Source organism: Sus scrofa, chromosome 9 (assembly GCF_054392235.1).
Source record: "Sus scrofa isolate SSC_HxYL_T2T_F1_AM1 chromosome 9, Sscrofa_HxYL_maternal_Yorkshire_Landrace_v2.0, whole genome shotgun sequence".
Taxonomy (NCBI): Eukaryota; Metazoa; Chordata; class Mammalia; order Artiodactyla; family Suidae; genus Sus; species Sus scrofa.
The window spans coordinates 74743191-74762779 of record NC_139391.1 but is presented as its reverse complement, the minus strand read 5'-3'; the positions used below and the strand labels follow the sequence as shown (position 1 = coordinate 74762779).

At 36.4% G+C, this 19589-nt stretch overlaps 1 protein-coding gene across 5 annotated transcripts in view; it reads left to right on the top strand.

Moving 5' to 3' along the window:
• The window catches only part of LOC106504949 (uncharacterized), a 631734-nt gene that overhangs the window by 243734 nt on the left and 368411 nt on the right, over positions 1–19589 (top strand). Inside the window, exon 3 of one of the 5 annotated variants that reach the window (XR_014815757.1) lies at positions 16925–17061. The exons of the other annotated variants lie outside the window; for them this stretch is intronic. The gene's annotated coding sequence lies outside the window, so the exon portion shown is untranslated. Of the gene's footprint in view, positions 1–16924; positions 17062–19589 lie in introns of those variants that run through there. 5 annotated transcript variants of the gene reach the window in all.

The window sequence follows — 19589 nt, the reverse complement described above, 5'->3', positions numbered from 1 at the left end:
CCAGTGTGATACACCACCTTATCAAAAGAAAAGACAAAACCATATGATTATCTCAATAGATTCAGAAAAAGCATTTGATAAAATTCAACATTCATCCATTATAAAAACTCTCACCAAAGTGGGATAGAGGGACATATTTCAACATAATAAAAACCATTTATTGCAAACGCAGAGCCAACATAACACTCGACAGTGAAAAGTTGAAAGCCTTTCTGCTAAATTCAGGAACAAGACAAGGATGCCTGCTTTCACTGCTTCTATTCAACATAGTATTGGAAATCCTGGCAGCAATAAAGTAAGAAAAAGAAAGAAAAGATATCCAAATTGAAAGGGAAGAGATGAAACTGTCACTATTTATAGATGACGTGATACTCTATACAGAGAACTGTAAAGTATCTACCCAAAACTATTAGAATTAATAAGTGAATTCAACAAGGTTGCAGGATATGAATACTATGTAGAAATCTGTTGCATTTCTGCACACTAATATTGAAATGTCAGAAAGAGAAAGTAAAAGGAAAAAAAATTAAATTCCATCAGGAGTTCTCTTGCGGTGCAACTTGTTAAAGATCTGGTGTGTCACTGTAGTGGCTTGGGTTTGATCCCTGGCCTAGGAATTTCCATGAGCCATGGTGCAGCCAAAAAAAAAAAAAAGAAATCCATCAAAAAAAAAAAAAATACCTAGGAATAATCTTAAATGAGGAGGTCAAAGATCTATGCTGAAAACTGTAAAACATTGATAAAAGGAAATTTTTTTTTTTCTGTACGTTTTGTAGTTCTTTTGTTCCTACCTTTCTTACTGTCTTTCCTTGTGATTTGATTTTCTCTTTACCCTTTTTGTATCTATTTATAGGGTGTTTTGTTTTTTGTTTTTGCCACCCCCATGACATGTGGAAGTTCCATGGCATATGGAAGTTACAAGGCCAGGGGATGAAGCCATGCTGCAACAGTGACCCAAGCCCCCACGGTGACAATGCCAGATCATTAACACTTTGCACCACAAGAGAACTCCAACTATAGGTTTTTTCATTGTGGTTATTATGAGGCTTGCATGAAACTTCTTATTTGTTATAATAATCTAATTTAAAAAACAATTTCAATTGCATACAAAACCGCTACACATTTTCTCAAAGCAAAATTTTGATTTTTATGCAGTAAGCACCTTCTATTTATTTAGCGAATAACCTATATTCTAAAATTTAAAAACTTAAACCCCACATTTCCCTCTTGCAAGGCAACAAAATTGAAAGTTAAAATATAAAGTGAATTTTGTGAAAGAAAAATAATATGCTGATATCATTTGACATATAAGCATGAGTTTTTTGTTTGTTTTAAAATCTACACATTTACTTCTCCATACACTTTGTTTTTGTTGTCAGAATTTACTTTTTATATTATGTATCCATTAACCTATTTTTGTAATCAACTGTGATTATTCTTAATACTTTTGTCTTTTAACTTTTATACAGGTGTTAAAAGAAATTTACTCAACACTCTTATAGTATTACATTGTTCTCTACTTGTCTAAATATCTACCATTACCAGTGAGATATATATTTCATATGCTTTTGTATTTCTGTTTAGTGTGTTTTTCTTTCAACTTAAAGAATTCCCTTTAACCTTTCTTATAAAGTAGATCTAGTGATTGTGAACTCTCTTAGTTTTTGTTTTTCTGTGAAAGTCTTTATCTCTCCCTTATTTGTTTATTTATTATGGCTGCACCTGTGGCATATGAAAATTCCTGGGTGAGGGATTGAATCTGAGCCTCAGCTGTGACAACAATAGATGTTTTAACACACTGTTCCAGCTCAGGGATCAAACCATTGCCTCCTCCGTGACCGGGGCCACTGCAGTCAGATTTTTAATCCACTGTGCCACAAGTGGAACTTCTCTCCTTCATTTTTAAAGGATAAATTTTCATGTCTAGTGTTTTTGGTTGGCCATTTTTTTTTTCTTTCAGCACGTTGAATATATCATCCCACTCTTTTTCTGGACTGTAAAGTTTATGCTGAGAAACCCACTGATAGTGTCTTAGGGGTTTCCTTTTATGTGTTGAGTCACTTTTCTTGACTTCAAAATTCTGTCTTCAAGTTTTAACAATTTAATTTTAATGTGTCTCATTGTAGATTTCTTTCATTTTAAACTCTTTGGAGTCTTTTAGGCTTCATGAATTTTATGTCTATTTCTCTCCTCAGATTTGAGAAGTTTTCAGTCTTTCTTTCTTTAAATATGATTATACCCTTTTGTCTTTCTCTGCTCCTATAATGTGCAAATTGATTGCTCTGATGGTTTCTGATAAACCCCAGAGGCTTTCTTCTCTCTCTTTTATACTATTTCTTTTTGTTCCTTTTACTGTATAATTTCAGATAATTTGCTTCTGAGTTAATTGATTCCTCCTTTTGCTTGATCAAGTCTGTGGTTGAAACTCTATATTGAATTTTTCAATTTAGTCATTATATTCTTCAGCTCCATAGTTTCTGTTTTGTTCTTTTTTATGACTTCTGTTTCTTTGTTGAACTTCTTATTTCATATGTTATTTCTGTGGTTTTGTTTCATTGTCTATTTGTGTTTCCATCTAGCTCACTGAACTTCTTTAAGGCAATTATTTTGAATTCTTTTCAGACAGTTCACAGATCTTTATCATTTTTAGGCCTGGCTATTAGAGCTGTATTTTGTTTTTTGGTAGTTTCATAGTTGCTTGATTCTTCATGATCCTTGTAGCTTTACTTTGGTATCTATTCCTTAGAAGAAGCAATGTCCTCTCCAAGGACATATAGATTGTCTTTGGCAGGGAAAAACCTTAACCAGTCAGACAAGCCAGAGATCCTTGGACATCTAGCAGATAGAGGCTATGAATGGGCCTGCTGTTGGCAGTCTGTGGATGGTTAGGTCTGTGGATGGACTTTGGTGCCTGGAGCACTCATAGACCCCAGCTCCAGGCCTGCCAGTGAATGTGCCAGGGTTCACAGGCAGGCCTGGTGCTGAGGTCCGTGCGTGAGCCAGATACCAAAGTCCATGAGTGGGGCTGAGGCTGCTGTCTGAAGTCAGATGGGCTCCGTGCTAGTATCTGAAGGTGGGTGGGCCTGGTGCTAGTGTCCTGGCAGTGAGCCTGGGGCCTGGGTCTGTCATAAAGTTGGATGCCCACTTTACTTTTCTTCCCCCATATGAGACTTCCCAGACTAAAGGGGGAATCACTCTTGGCACTCTTGTGCACCATTATTCCTTTTAGCAAATTTTCTCCAATAAATTCTTGATTGTCTAGAGATCATCGCATAATAGATTCCCCAGAAATGGCAATTGGACAAATATTCCCTGGGTTCTTTCATGCCTACATGCTTAGAGGGAAGCTTAGATATAAGTAAAATAAAATGCTCATCGCATCTGTTCCTTTTGAGTAACTTGTATTTGTTTTTTGTTTGTTTGTTTTTGGTGTCGATGTTGCAATGAGAAATTTGATGCCATTTTGTTTTTCTCCATGTTATGCATGTATTGATTTGTTTGCTGAATGCCCAAATGATCTGTTTGATTTCTAATTATTTTACTGTAAAACAATTGTTGGCTTTGGTGTTTTCCCAAGACCACAGTGTATATTTCAGGACATACGGTCTACATTAGGTGTATTTTTAATACTGCCACAGATAATTTTCTTAAACCTCTGAACATTACTTTATTCCACTACTTGGTCTTTTTTTCAGAAATCAAATTCATGTTGGATTTCCTTCTCTTCTATGTCTATCAGCTTCTCTAAAAATCTTTTTCTCTTTTTCAGTATGTTTCATTTTATTCACATTTAACTTAAAAAATATTCTGTCTGTTATTGACATTTCTGTAGCATCCACTCTCTATTGTGGCTCTTATAATTTGTCTTTATTTCTAAATTGTCTTTTTTTCCCAGTTTATTTCTTGAATTTTGCATGTACCCCTACATTCTGGTTCTTTCTCCTTTGAATTCTCCGTTTCTGTTTTGTGTTCTTTCATAACTGCTAATGCTTCCTGAAGGAGTGTTTTTTAAAAAGTTCATTTGGAAATGTTATGTTAAAATTTTCATCTGCTTCAAAACAAAAATTTTTGTTGAGTTTTCATCAGTTGTTGAAAAATTTGATTACACATTTTCATCTTTTGCTTATAGTGAACCCCATCAAACTGTTTTGTTATGCATTTTGAATCAGGTCGATTTTCATGACCTAGTGATTGGAGATTCTTTTTAGGGTGGATTTGAATTAGAAAAGGACTTTGCAGGTTTCATAATTCCAGACTTCCCTCCTGTGTAGCCTGAGTTTAGTATTGAAAATATAACGTCTCTTTCTGGGTGCCCCTTCTGTGGCCCTCAGTGCCCAATATGATTTAACAAGGCTCCTGCCTCTGGTTTTGTGATTCCCAGGTCTCCTCACAGCCTTTGACTCACAAGGTGGGGGATTCACTTTACAGGTTGTTTGGCAGCACCCATTAAGATATTCTTTCTTCACTGCTCTCACTGCCTCAGCAAGTCTCTTCTGCTTATTCATGAGGCTGCTTTAGATGTTTCCTTGTATTTTTTTATTTTTCTTTTTTAGAAACCTTTCTTTTTTGGCTGTGTCCACGGCATGTGGAATTCCCTAGGCCAGGGATCAAACCCAAGCCACAGCAGCACCCAGAGCCACTGCAGTGACAATGCCAGATCCTTAACCCACTGAAACCACCAGGGAAATTCCAAAGTTCCTTTTAGTGTAGGGTCCTTTCCTTCTGGAAGCGGTTGTTTGTGGGAAATTACTGAAAGCTTTCTGGTCCAAGACCTAGGACTTCCTATTTTATCCCCCATTTGCCTCTTCCACTGGTTCTGTTCTGGTTGGTTGTATCTTTAATAATATTTACCCAGGATCTGGAATTTATTGAATTTTGTGTTTACTATTTTGATTTTTGTTTGACCAACTTATAGTATTTCCCATTCACATGGAGTTCTTTCTATCTAGGGTTCAATATTTGCTGCTGATTTTTTTTTTTTTTTTAATGTGTAACCACCCTTTACGACTCTTACTTTTCATTAGTCTCTCTTCATGTGTTAACTCTGTACTTCCTGCTCTACCCTTATATTTTCTGAATGTTCCATCTCAGGGCCCCAGCCATTTTTGCTATTTTGATGAGTTTTGGGTCTTGCTTACAGGTATCTAGTAAATTTTGGTTTTTTTCCTGTCTCATTCTTTTGCTAAAAAGTAACAGTTTTCAACCTCATTTTTCCCTCTGCTCCATGTGATTTTTAGAAGAACTGGAAAGATATGATACTAAAAGGCTATCTTTTGGAACCCAAACTCATGACCTCACCTTCAATAGGGACAGACACAAATACTTATCCATCATGAGTGATGGTAAGTTGTATATGATCCTGTTCAAAATCACCAAATCCCTGTAAACATTCATGCATTTGTGTATAGTCCTGTGGAGAGAGTTACCCACTAGTTATTAGATAACTTTTTGCTCCTTTTAAGCGATGTCCTAAATCTCATCTGTTAGTGGTCAAGAACATTCTTTGTATGTAATTCAGGTTTCAGTGTATTATTGATTTTCGTGCTTAGAAAATGGCTTGACATATATATGATCCAGAGGACTTGTTATGAACTGAATGTTTGTGTCTCCTCAACATTTGCATGTTGAAATCATAACCTCCAATGTGATGGTATTAGCTTTGGGGGCTTTTAGGAGCCCTCCTGAATGGGATTAGTGCCCTTATAAGAAGAGACACCAGAGCATGCTTTCTCTTTTATTCTCTCTCTCCCCATCATGTGAGGATACAAGAAGATGGCCATCAGCAAAGTGCATAGCAGGTTTTCATGAGATGGGACAGTGGATCTACCCACACCTTGATCATGGCCTTCCCAGCTGCCAGGAATGTGAGAAATAAATGTTTGCTCCTTAGGCTCTCTAGTCTATGGTGTTCTTTTGGAGTAGCAGAAATTAATTAAGACAGGATTAACTAGTAAGTGGTGAATCTTGTAATCTATTTACAGCCTTTTTATTTTTGCTACTTGACTTGTACAAGATGTTTGACCTTTAGTTCTTTGGAATTTTTATTTGAAAATGAAAAATTTGGGTTAAAATTGCTCTGCTGTGTAAAATGACTAATGACATTGATAAAAAATATGCTTAAAGTAAAATTGTATGGTGTTGTGATTATAGAGACACATGTAGACATTAGAGTCAGATAGAACACCTGGGATTCGATCCCAGCTCTGTTTACCATATGACCTTGGGCAAATCAATTAATCTCTCAGAGTTTAATTTCCTCATTTGTGAAATGAGGATAATAATGACAGTCTCTTGTGTTGTTAAAGATAAATGAGATAACAGATATCAGCACATGGTTGCTATTTTGGGTTTTGCGGTTTACTTCAGTGACAGAGATTTTTCTTTTCTTTCTTTGTACTTTTTTTTTTTTTTGTCTTTTTAGGACCACACCTGTAGCACATGGAAGTTCCCAGGCCAGGGGTTGAATCAGAGCTACAGCTGCCAGCCCATGCCACAACAGCAACGTGGGATCCGAGCCGTGTCTGTGACCTGCACCACAACTCATAGCAGTTCTGGATCCTTAATGCCCTGAGTGAAGCCAGGGATCAAACCCACATCCTCATGGATCCTAGTCAGGGTTGTTAACGGCTGAGCCATGAAGGGAACTTTCTCTTTGCACTTTTTAACCGTGAACATGAATGCCGTATCCATTATTTCAAATGTTTATTGTATGCCTTCTAGAATTTAAGGTAGCATTGTAGATGCTGATGATACAGCAGTGAATCAAAATCTCAGCATCTATAGAGCTTACCTTGTAGGACTATCTTTATCTGAGCTTTTCTTGTTAAATGTTCTTATGTAAAAAATATATTTATTGACCCATGTAATTGAAAATATGAAATTCAGGCACAACTGGATCCAGAGCCTCAAGGTATGTTATTAGGTTTCTTATTCTCTCATTTTTTTAGCTTTTCTCTCTACTCAGTTGACTTCGTTTATAAGCTAGCATTCTCTACATGACTGAAAAGATCATTGCCAGCAGCTTTAAGCTTTTGGGTTCTTATACTTAATGACCCTAGAGGAACCTTATAGTTTGCCTATGATCTGGCCTTCTTATGCCATGTAGCTTCTTTGAAACAATTTCTGGGAAATAAAGTACTTTGAATGACTTGTTCTGGGTGTGGTACCCTCCTTGCACCCAGTGTGCAAAAGAGAATATAGCAGTTTAGCGACTATTTCTACTTCAACAACATGAAATTAATTTCCAGTAGTAAAACATGGTTATTGTTGGAGAAATCTTGAAATAGATTGTCAATTTATACTTTAGTTTAAATTCTAAACTATGTGTGTCAAAATTAGGTAGCGTGGGTTGATAGAGTAATTTATATTAGGAGTCAACTGCTTCATGCTAATTTGCAGTTGTCAGTGGAGTTCTTGTCATACTTTTGTTCTAAAATACCAAGACTATTTTTAAAACTCAAGACTGAAGAAAGTAGTCAAACTGACACTAAGTTTATGGAGGAAGGAAGACGATGAAAAATAAATGATACTCTTGGACTAATTCATCAGTATAATTGCTATTGTTGGGACTGTTATTTTCATAAATCATTTTTATAAATGTTTATTGAATGTGCCTTTTCTATGTGTAGTTTATTGGAAGATATTTGAACTTAGATATATGTGGCCTATTCTTGGTCAAATAACTAAAATTGCATGACTTGAAATAAGTCAACTTTCATGAGTCTTTGATTTATCATCTGCAAGATGGATAGACTCTACTGGACTATTCATTAATTCATTTAGCACATGCTTTGGTTACCTATTATCTACCTTGACCTGGAAGTGCTGGGCATAAAGCAATAAAAAACCCAGATAATGCTTCCAGCTTATTGATACTGATATTATTATGAGGTTAAATTAATAAATAAGCAAGTAGATACATAAAGTATAATACCGAGTGGTAATAAGTACTCTAAACAAGATAAATGTAAGGTCTGTGATGGCAAAGGCCTTGTCTAGCTTCTCCATTTCTATATCCTTAGTGCCGAGAACAATGCCAGGCCAAAGGAATGCTATATAAACATTTGTTGACTAAGTGATTGCATTAGTTAAATTGCATTAGAATCACCCATACGTATTATCTTATTGAAGAGATTCAGGTACTTCATAAAAAAGAAATCCAGTAAAAACCTCCTACTTACTAGGTTTAAAACAAGGAATCCATGTGTGATGGTTCCATATTAATGCATCCACTTAGCTAAGCTATATACCTAGTTGTTTGATCAAACACTAGTCTAGATTTTTCTGTCAGGTATTTTGTAGATGTAATTGGCACCTAAAATCTGTTGACATTAAGTGGAAGAGACCACTTTTGATAATCCCATCAGTGTAAGTCCTTAAGAATAGAAACTGAGATCTCCTGAAGAAGAAGCAATTGTATCTCAAGACTGTAACACAGAAATAATGCCTAAATTTCCAGCCAGCCAGCCTGCCTACAAATACGGGGCTCAAGACTATAACATTAACTCTTATCTGAGTTACTGGTCAACTGATCTATACAGATTTGTCAGACCACTCAATCTTGTGAGCCAGTTCCTTAAAAATCTCTCTCTCTCAGTATATCCTTTTTTTTTTTTTTTTCTTTTTTCTTTTTTCTTTTTAGGGCCTCACCTGTGGCATATTGGAAATTCCCAGGCTAGGGATCGAATCAGAGCTGCAGCAGCCAGCCTAAAGCACAGCCACAGCAATGACAGATCTGAGCTGCATCTCTGACTTGGGCCACAGATCACAACACCAGCTCCTTAACCCACTGAGTGAAGCTAGGGATTGAACCCACATCCTCATGGATACTAGTTGTATTTGTTACCGCTGAGTCACTGCAGGAATTCCTGGTTCTATTTTTCTGCAGAACCTTGACTGATACAGTAATAAAATTATTTTAATACCTCTTTAACATCCTATGATTGAATGCATTGTTAGTGAATAGAGTTTTTTAGGAAAAAAATTGAATTTTTTTAAATTCCAAGATTTTCAACATACTTGACTAGTTTCCTCTGCTAAAATGGAGATAGTTAAAAACAAATGGCAATTTTTTTTTCTTCTTAGGGCCACACCTGTGGCATATGGAAGTTCCCAGGCTAGGGGTGGAATCCAGAGCTACAGTTGCCAGCCTATGCCACAGCCACAGCAACACGGGATACTAGCTGCATCTGCAACCTTCACCAGAGCTCACAGCAATGCTGGATCCCTGACCCACTGAGCGAGGCCAGGGATCAAACCTGCATTCTCTTGGATACTAGTGGGATTTATTTCCGCTGCGCCACGTTGAGAATTCCCATAAATGGCAGTGTTAATGTAAGATGTAAATGGTTAACATTGAGGCTAGTTGTGTCAAGGCTATTTCCACACTCTTTTCCTCTCTCTCCTTATTAATTCCTTGGATTGATATCAATGTTTTGAATAAGCTTGTAGAAAGTAACAACAGAGGCAGAAGGGATTCTTTAATCCAAATATAAGCCAGCTTTTGGGTATGAAAGAAGGTAAAGCCATGGGGATGGAGGAGTCATGCTTTGCTAGAACCTTCTTTGGTATAAAGAGGGTGAGCAAGTACATACGTAATATAAATTTTGTCATAATTATATTTAGCTTTTTAATCAAGAATATATAGTGTCTTCTTTCATTAAGTATCAATGTATAGTTTTTTCAAGAACTGTAATATAGAAGAAGTGAACATATTTCAAAATGTACATTGCATATGTTCTTGCTCACCTTTTCCAAATGTTTAACACTCAAATATGTGCCAGAAAGTAATCATCAAAATGGCAGAACTCTAAGATGGATGTGGGAGAAGATTGGAATATAACCAAATCCTAAAATTATTCCTTTAGTTTTTTGTAGGCGAAACAGGGAATCTGAAAAACAGTAACATTTTCTAAAACGGAAATAAATTTAAAACTTCTGACTCTAGACATTGAAAAAGACTTTGAAAAGTTGTCTTGTGCCTCCTTTTATCTTCATGCAGGTTGTGTGTTTTGAGGAACGTTTTAATTTTTTTAATTAAACAATTAGAAAACTATATTGGAGGATAATTGATTTACAGTGTGTTAGTTCCAGGTGTGCAGCAAAGTGATTCAACTATACATATACACATATCCATTCTTTTTCAGATTTTTTCCCATAAAGGTTATTACAGAATATTGAGTAGAGTTTGCTGTGCTACATAGTAAGTCCTTATTGGTTATCTGAACCACATTTTAAAGCCCTCTCACAAAGCAAGATTTTGCCACTCTCCTTAGCTGTCCATTTTAGTATTAACTAATTTTTATAGTCAAGAATTCTACCTTTTATCTAACATAGTTTTTCTCTTGTTCTGGTCCAAGTTGGAATTGAGAAGAAGCTGGTGAGTATTCTGGTGTAAGAGCCCTTCATGTATTTATAGGTCATTATTAAATTGTCTCAAATAAACCTTTAATCTTCAGGCTCAATAATATACATTTTCTTGACCTCCATTAATAGATCCTTTTCCAAACCCTTCAGTCACCATTTGCAGCTTCCTGTTAAACCAGTTCTATTTTTCTTTTCTCTCTGCTTACTTGTACATCACAGAGCCAGAGAAGATATTTTTGGAAGAGTAGGAGTTTGATGAAAGGATTTCATCTTTTGTATTTATGTATATGTGTACCTTTCTTTACACAATAGATACTTAAAATAACATATTTTTGCAAATCAAATATTTTAATACTTTTAGCAAGTTTACCTTTTAAAACATAAGTACATCTTTTAAAAAAAATGAATACTTTTATTATAGGTAAGTGTACAAAGAGAGTTTCTTAAACTCAGATTTTTGTTTACATCAAGGTTTCTTAAGTAGAGGCCATTTCTATTACATCATCCTCCTCTTTTTGTACCATGGCAATTTAGTAACTCATTTCTGCTTGTGAAATATGATGTTTCAGGTCTGTTTTGAGTGCTACATTTGCACAATCAGTTCAGCATTTATTTGGCAGTTATGTTAAAGATATTTGTAATACACACTACTATATATAAATATATAAGTAACAGGGACCAACGGCATAGCAAGGGAAATCTACTCAATACTCTGTAATAACCTAAATGGGAAAATAATGGAAAAGGAATGGATGTATGTATATGCATGTGTATATACATAGCTGATTCACTTTGCTGTAGACCTGAAATGAACACAACATTGTAAGTCAGCTATACTCCAATATATATAAAAAAGATATTTGTAAAAATGTGAAAAATAAATCTGCTGTGTTCTCAAAGAGATTGCAATCTAGAGGGAGAGAGATAATGCGTGCAAATCATTAACTATAATTTGGGAAGAATGTAAGTATTATAAATCGGGATCTCCCCAAAGAAAGATTATCTGGAAACAGGAAAGATTTTTGAAAAGAGGTTGCATTTGACAGGGGAGGTCTTGAAGGTGGTGTAACTTTTGTACAAGTAGAGATTAGAATGGGAAATTACTAGCAGAAAGTACTATCTGAAAGGTACAATGAAGGAGTTCCTGTCTTGGTGCAGTGGAAACGAATCCGACTAGGAACCATGAGGCTGCGGGTTCGATCCCTGTTCTTGCTCAGCCATGAGTGTGGTCTAAGCCGACAGCTGTGGCTCCAATTAAACCCCTAGTCTGGAAACCTCCATATGCCTTGGGTGCATCCCTAAAAAGACCAAAAAAAAAAAAAAAAAAAAAAAGGTACAATGGGACTGAGCAATGAAGAATCAATTAAGAAAAGAAGGAAGAGCTGAAAAGGGAGTTTGGGGGAATGTAATGATTATTGCCTTGATGCCATTTAGGAATGTAGATTTAAAGGTAAGAGTTTAAAGAATATAGTAGTTAACATTATTAGTCTTTTTTTTTTGGGTATATGAAATCAAATCATTCCTGTTTTGGGGGAAGTCTCTATTATGAGGTGTTACTTGAAGGCTGAGGTCTGTCTTCCACTATGAAAAGCAAAGAAGGGGCAGATATTTCTTCTCCCCACTTGAAGCCAGGGACACATGGCCTTGACTCAGCCAATTACATACTTCTATGTAAATAATGTAGTGACATATAGCAAACTATTATGCTAACAGTGTATCCAGCTGGGGTAGTGAGGAGTGTCCAGTGATGCGGCATCAGTGGTTATGTCCTCCCCTGACTCTTTTTGAACCTTGACCTTGACTGTATTCCCTATATTCGGCCTTCTTTGATTCCTCCCAATTTTCTGAACTTGTAGCTTTGAATTTTGAGGACTTCCTGATATTCTTTGCACAATTCCATTTCTCCTTAAGTTAGCCTAAGTCAGTTTTGGTGGCTTACAATCTAGAAACATATTTTCGTCTAGAATTTTCACAGAATGGAGTGAAGAGGTGAAATACCAGCATAGTTAGTAGGCATCTACCATTATCCAGGTAAGTAGGTATATCTTCCAGGTGACACCAGTTGAAGGAGGCCAGTGGCAATCCGAATAGAGAGGAAGGGCTTGCATGGAGGAGATGGAATATTGGATTGATATGAGGTTGAACAGCCTGCATTATCTGTTAGTATTTCATTACCAAGGTTGATTATGCCTGCGCTAGCTGGTTAGATGAACATCTCATCTCTTTTTCTGTAGAACATGTACTTTCCTTTTGAAACTCTGGGGTGAAGAGAATGCCCCTTTTCTCTCCAAATTTTAAAATTCTTTTATTCACAACATTTAATTCTCAGTTGGTAAAAATGGATGATATCATAGAGTCCATACTCTAACACATCTGTAAATTAATCTTGATGATTTTTTTTTCTAATTTTTATTATGGTGAAGTACACATTACATAAAATTTAACATCTTGATTTTTTGTTGTTGTTGTTTTAAGGGCTGCACCTGTGGCATATGGAGGTTCCCAGGCTAGGGGTCTAATCAGAGCTGTAGCTGCTGGCCTACACTACAGCCACAGCAACGTGGGATCTGAGCTGTGTCTGCGACCTACACCACAGCTCACGGCAACACCAGATCCTTAACCCACTGAGAGAGGCCAGGGATCAAACCTGCATCCTCATGGATACTAGTTGGGTTTGTTTCTGCTGAGCCACAACAGGAACTCCTATCTTGACCATTTTATTTATTTATTTATTTATTTTTTGTCTTTTTGCCTTTTCTAGGGCCGCCCCTGCAGCATATGGAGGTTCCCAAGCTAGGGGTCTAATCGGAGCTGTAGCCGCCGGCCTATGCCACAGCCACTGCAATTCAGGATCTGAGCCACGTCTGCCACCTACACCATAGGTCACGGCAACGCCAGATCCTTAACCCACTGAGCAAGATCAGGGATTGAACCTGCAACCTCATGGTTCCTAGTCAGATTCGTTAACCACTGCGCCATGGCGGGAACTCCTATCTTGACCATTTTAAAGTGCGAGTTCAGTGGCATCACTGATGCTCTGAACCATGACCACCATTCATCTCCATAAATCTTTTCATCCTCAGAAATGGAAAATTGATACCCAGTGAACAATAACTCCCCATTCCCCCCTGTCCCCATCCCCTCTCAACCACCATTCTACTTTCTGCCTCTATGATTTTGACTACTCTAAGTACTTCATATAAAGTAGAGTCATATAGTGTTTGTTTTTATGGCAACTAACTTATTTCACTTAGTGTAATGTTCTGAAGGTATAGAGGATGCCTTTTTTAGATGAAAGAGGACTTTTATTTTCAATCAAGTTTGATATATCAGTACATTGCAACTAATTAGGGTGAAGAAGAATGTAGAGTTGGAGAATGAAAAATAATGGCAAAGTTTAAGGTGGTGTGATTGATAAAGCAGTGATATTATTAACTGAAATGGGGACATCGAAGGAAGAACTGGTAGAGGGAAGATGGATGATTATTGGACAATATTTAGCTAGTTTTGCTCCTAGTTCTAGTTTATTACAGGATGCCAGCTATCCATGTATTCTTTTCCTTTCCTCCCCTCCTCCCTCCCTCTTTCCTCCCCCTCTTTCCCTCTCTTAATACAGTAGTAATAAATTTGCTTAGTTAACAAAAATCGAGCAGTCCAAATGCACATACAGCTCAGAGTTGGCTGGAGTTTCCTGGGCCACTGAGAGCTGGACAAAACAATTTAAAACTTCACCCTATGCAGTGTTTACACAGCTTTCAGTAAGATTTACCTGGATGTCTGGGCATTTCTTATTGTCTGACTATACTTATTGTCACTTTCTTGTCAAGGGCTTTCTATTTTTTTTTTTTTTTTTTGCTTTTTTTCTTTTTTCCCCCTCCCTGTGGCATGTGGAGCTCCTGGGCCAGTGATCAGATCCAAGACGTAGTTGTGACCTAAGCCGTATCTGTGGCAGCGCCAGATCCTTAACCCACTGTAACAAGGCCAGGGATTGAACCTGTGTTCCAGTGCTCCCAAGACACCCCTAACCCTGTTGTGCAACAGTGGAAACTCCCTCAAAGGCCTTCTCCTTCTTTATATATGACTAATCTATGTTGTGTGTTCCTCAGAGATTACATAAGCCCCATTCACTGTTTCTGTTTTGTTTTGTTTTTTACAATAACTTCAGGGAATATTTATGCTTATCAGATTTTTGGGATCACTGGTAAGGATCCATTTGTGCAATGTTGCAGAAATCTCAAAAATCTCATTTTAGAGATTCTCTCTTCTTTAAAGTATTTCTTCTTAATCACCTCACCATTTCTATTTGGTCACCCTCCTCTGACTCTCATCTTGCTTGCATTCTTTCTTTCATTCTTCTTTTTCTCTCATCTATTCTGCCACCTCCCACCTCCTCTGGAATATGACTCTCCTGAGTCATGCACAGTGACACTTCCCCATTCTCTGAAACCTTGCTATAAGCAACACCCATCCTCGGGATTTTGCTATTTATTTAAAGTGCTTATTAGGTCATTTTTCCAAAAATAATTTCTCAGTAAACAAATCCTTTTGCCAGTTTTTAGTTATTTCTCTTCTTGTCCCAGACACTGCACAGAGAGTCTGTCTGTTTCATATCTACCTATGACTAAAACCGGTGTATGTACCATATTTGCATATTTTTACATATATGTTTTAAAAAGTAAATTGGCTTATACCATAAATAGTCTATGCTGTAAATATCTCATCAAATCAGTATACATATATCCTCTTTTTTTTTAAAGTATTTATTTATTTATTTATTTTTGTCTTTTCTAGGGCCACACGCATGGCATATGGAGGTTCCCAGGCTAGGGGTATAATCGATGCTGTAGCCATTGGCCTACACCAGAGCCACAGCAATGCCAGATCCGAGCTGCATCTGTAACCTACACCACAGCTCACAGCAATGCCGGATCCTTAACCCACTGAGTGAGGCCTGGGATAGAACTGGCAACCTCATGGTTCCTAGTCGGATTCGTTAACCACTGAGCCATGATGGGAACTCCCAGTATATCCTTTTTATTATAAATGTATAACACATTTTTAGCCATTTACATGTCAGTGGACAATTAAGTTGTTGAAATGTTTTCACTATAATGGGCAATGCTTTGTTGAGTATTCCCATACCTGTATCATTTTGCCTCTGTGTACTTCTAAGGGCTAGATGGCTAGGAATGAAACTGCTGTGCCATAAAATTTCAACATTTTGATCGATTAACATACTGCCCTTCAAAAAAACATGGACCAGGTTACACTTCCACCATCACTTTTTTAGAATTTCTATTTTCTGTACTCCTGCTAACATTGAATCATTTTCACTTTTGTCAATACCTTTGTCATAAATGGTGTCTTGCTTTTAACTAGTTTTTTCTTCAGTGTTAGTGAGGCTGAACATCTTTTCAGATATTTATTTGTATTTTTGAAGAGATAAATTACATGTTCACATTTTCTTTTCTATATTCAAGTTTTGTCTTTAAAAAATTAATTCGGTGGGGTTCTTTTTTATCATATAATGTTACAATGTATTTGAAAATATTTTCTCACAGTGTCCTGTATCCTATACTTTTGTTTGAAGTAGTCTTATATTTTTCCTTTTTAAAATCTAGATTTTACATCTTGTTTAGGAAGGCATTCCTTTCTTTCAGACTAAAAGTGTATTTAATATATTGTGTTATAATGTGTTTGCTTTTTTCATTTAGCTTTTAAATCTATGTGAAATTTATTTTAGTGTGTGTTTGACAGAGTAACAATTTTTTTTTCTGAGTGTGTGCCTGAACACATGCATATATACCAACAAACCAGTCAATTTAGGAGGAATGGATAAATTCTTCAAGACTTAATCATGAAGAAATATAAAACATGAACAGGCCAGTAGTGAGTAAGGAGATTGACTCAGTAATTAAAAACCTCCCTCGAGAAAGCCTAGGACCAGATAATTTCTCTGTAAATTCTACCAAACATAAAGAAGAGTTAATACCTATCCTTTTCAAACTCTTAAAATAAAGAGGATTCTGAATATTTATTTGAAAAATATAAAAACACTAATTCAAAAAGATGTTCATCACAGCATTATTTATAATAGCCAAGACATGGAAACAAGTTAAGTGCACCATCAGTGGATGAATGACTAAATAACTTGTGAGATAAACACACACATGCACACACACACACAGTGGAATACTACTTAGCCATAAAAAGATGAAACTTTGCCATTTGCAACAATAGGTGGACCTTGAGGGTATTGTGCTAAGTGAAATAAATCAGGTAGAAAAAGGAAAATATTACATGGTTTTACTCATATGTGAACTACAAAAACAAAACAAAATAAAGAAATAAAACATACTAAACAAAAACAAACACATAAATACAGAGAACAGATTTAGTGATTCCCAGAGAGGTAGAGGTTAGGGGAGGGTAAAATGGATAAAGAGGGTCAGCAATAAGGTGATGGCTGGAAACTAAACTTTTGGTGGTGAGCACACTGTAGTGTATACTGACATCAAAATATAATGTCGTACACATAATTTTTTTCTTTGCTTTTCAGGGCCATAGCTATGGCATATAGAGGTCGAATCAGAGCTATAGATATCAGCCTAGGCCACAGCCACAGCAATGAGAGATCCAAGCCACATCTGCGACCTACACCACAGCTCATGCTGGATCCTTATCCCACTGAGTGAGGCCAGAGATCCAACCCATGACCCCACGACCCCACGGATACTAGTCAGATTTGTTTCTGCTGAGCCACAATGGGAACTCCACATAAATTTTATATAATGCTATAAATGAGTTTTACCTCAATTAAAAAAAAGAGAGAGATACCAGAAAGTGCCTTCTCTTTCCCCTTTCTCTCCAATACGTTTGAAGGGTACATGACTATTTAGGAAGAAGGACACCATCTATGAGCCTGGACGAGCACTCACACTAGAAACTGAATCAGTCAGAATCTTGTCTTGAACTTTCTAGCCTCAAAAACTATGAGAAAATAAATGTCTGTTGCTTTGTTTTTGTTTTTAAAGAAGGGGAGAACACTCTCAAACTCATTTCATGAATCCAGCATTACTCTGATAAAACCAGGAAAGGATACTACAAGATTACCAACCAATATCCCTGACGAATATAGATACAACAATTCTCAAGAAAATATTAGCTAACTGAATTCTAAACACAATAAAAGATTTATACACCATGATTAAGTGGGATATATTTCTGGGATGCAAGTATGATTCAACACATACAGATCAATAAATGTGATGTACCAAATTAATAGAATGAAAGATAAAAATCATATGCTTATTTAAACAAGTGTAGAAAAAGTGTTGTTGTTGTTGTTGTTGTTGTTGTTGTTGTTTCTTCGGCCGCTCCCGCGGCATATGGAGGTTCCCAGGCTAGGGGTCGAATTGGAGCTGTAGCCACCGGCCTACGCCAGAGCCACAGCAACGCGGGATCCGAGCCGGATCTGCGACCTACACCACAGCTCACGGCAACGCCGGATCGTTAACCCACTGAGCAAGGGCAGGGACCTAACCCGCAAGCTCATGGTTCCTAGTCGGATTCGTTAACCACTGCGCCACAACAGGAACTCCAGAAAAAGTTTTTGACAAAATACAAAATCCTATCATAATAAAAACACTCAACAAAACTGGGTATAAAAAGAATATATCTCAACACAATAAAAGCCATATATGACAAGCCCAGAGCTAACATCATACAAAGGTGAAAGATTGAAACCTTTTCCTCTAATATCAGGATTAAGACAAGGGTGACCACTCTCATCACTCATTTTTAACATTGAACCGGAAGTCCTTCTTGGAATAAGGGAATAAAAAGCATCCAAATAAGAAAGGAAGAAGTGAAATTGTCTTTTTTTTCAGATTATATAAATTTATATATAGAAAATCCTAAAGACTACATCAAAAAAAAAAAAAAACTGTTGGGAGTAATTAATGCATTCAGTAAGGCTGAAGGATACAAACTCAACATAAAGTTTCCCTGTACTAATGGTGGAACATCTGAAAAAGAAATAAAGAAGTAAATCTCATTTACAATAGTACCAAACCAATAAAATACCTACTAATAAATTTAGGAGGCAAAAAATCTCTATACTGAAAACTGTAAGACTTTGATGAAGAAAATTGAAGAAGGCATAAACAAATGGAAAGGTATCTCATGTTCATGGATCTGAAGAAGGAATATTGTTAAGATGCCTTGTCTATGGATTCAATACAATCACTATCATAATTCTAATATATTTTTCATAGAAATAGAAAAAAAATTCTAGAATTTGTATAGAACTCAAAAAGACCTCAAATAGCCAGAACAATCCTGAGAAAGAAAACAGCTGGATGCTGATTTCAAAGTATGCTACAAAACTATGGTAATCAAAAGTGGCATAAGATAGATCAATAAATCAATGGAACAGAACTGAGAGCCCAGAAATAAAATGTTACTTACATATATGGTCAACTAATATTTGATAAAGAAGCCAAGAATATTCAGTGGGAAAGAATAGTTTCTTGAATAAATGGTGTTGGGGAAGTTGGATAACTACATACAGGAGAATAAAACTGGACACCTAACTTACACCACTTGCAAAAACTAACTTAAAATGAATTCAAGACTTAAAATCTAAGACCTGAAACTACAAATCTCATAGATGAAAACATAGGGAAAAAGCTCCTTGACATTGGTCTCAGCAGCAATATTTTGGATATGACATCAAAAGTGCCAGCAACAAAAACAAAAATTAGTAGGTGCACTAATTTAATGCATCAGACTAAAAAGCTGCACAGCAAAACAACAACACAACCCAAAATGAAATGGTATGGGAGAAAATGTTTGTGAATTATATGTCTGATAAGTGGTTAATATCCAAAATATATAAAGAACTCACACAACTCAATAGTGAAAACCTCAAACAATTTTTTTTTTAATGGGCAGAAGAACTGAATAGACACATTTCCAAGAAAATATCCGAAATAGGAACAAAAAGATCCTTGACATCACTAATGATCAGGATGATGTAAGTAAAAAACTCCGTGAGCTATCATATCACATTCATCAGAATGTCATCAAAAAGAGAAGAGCTAACAGGTTTTGACAAGGATGTGGATAAAAGGGAGTGCTTGAACACTGTTAGTAGGTGTAAATTGATACAGCCATGATAGAAGACAGTTCGGAGGTTCCTTAAACTATGAACAATAGAACTA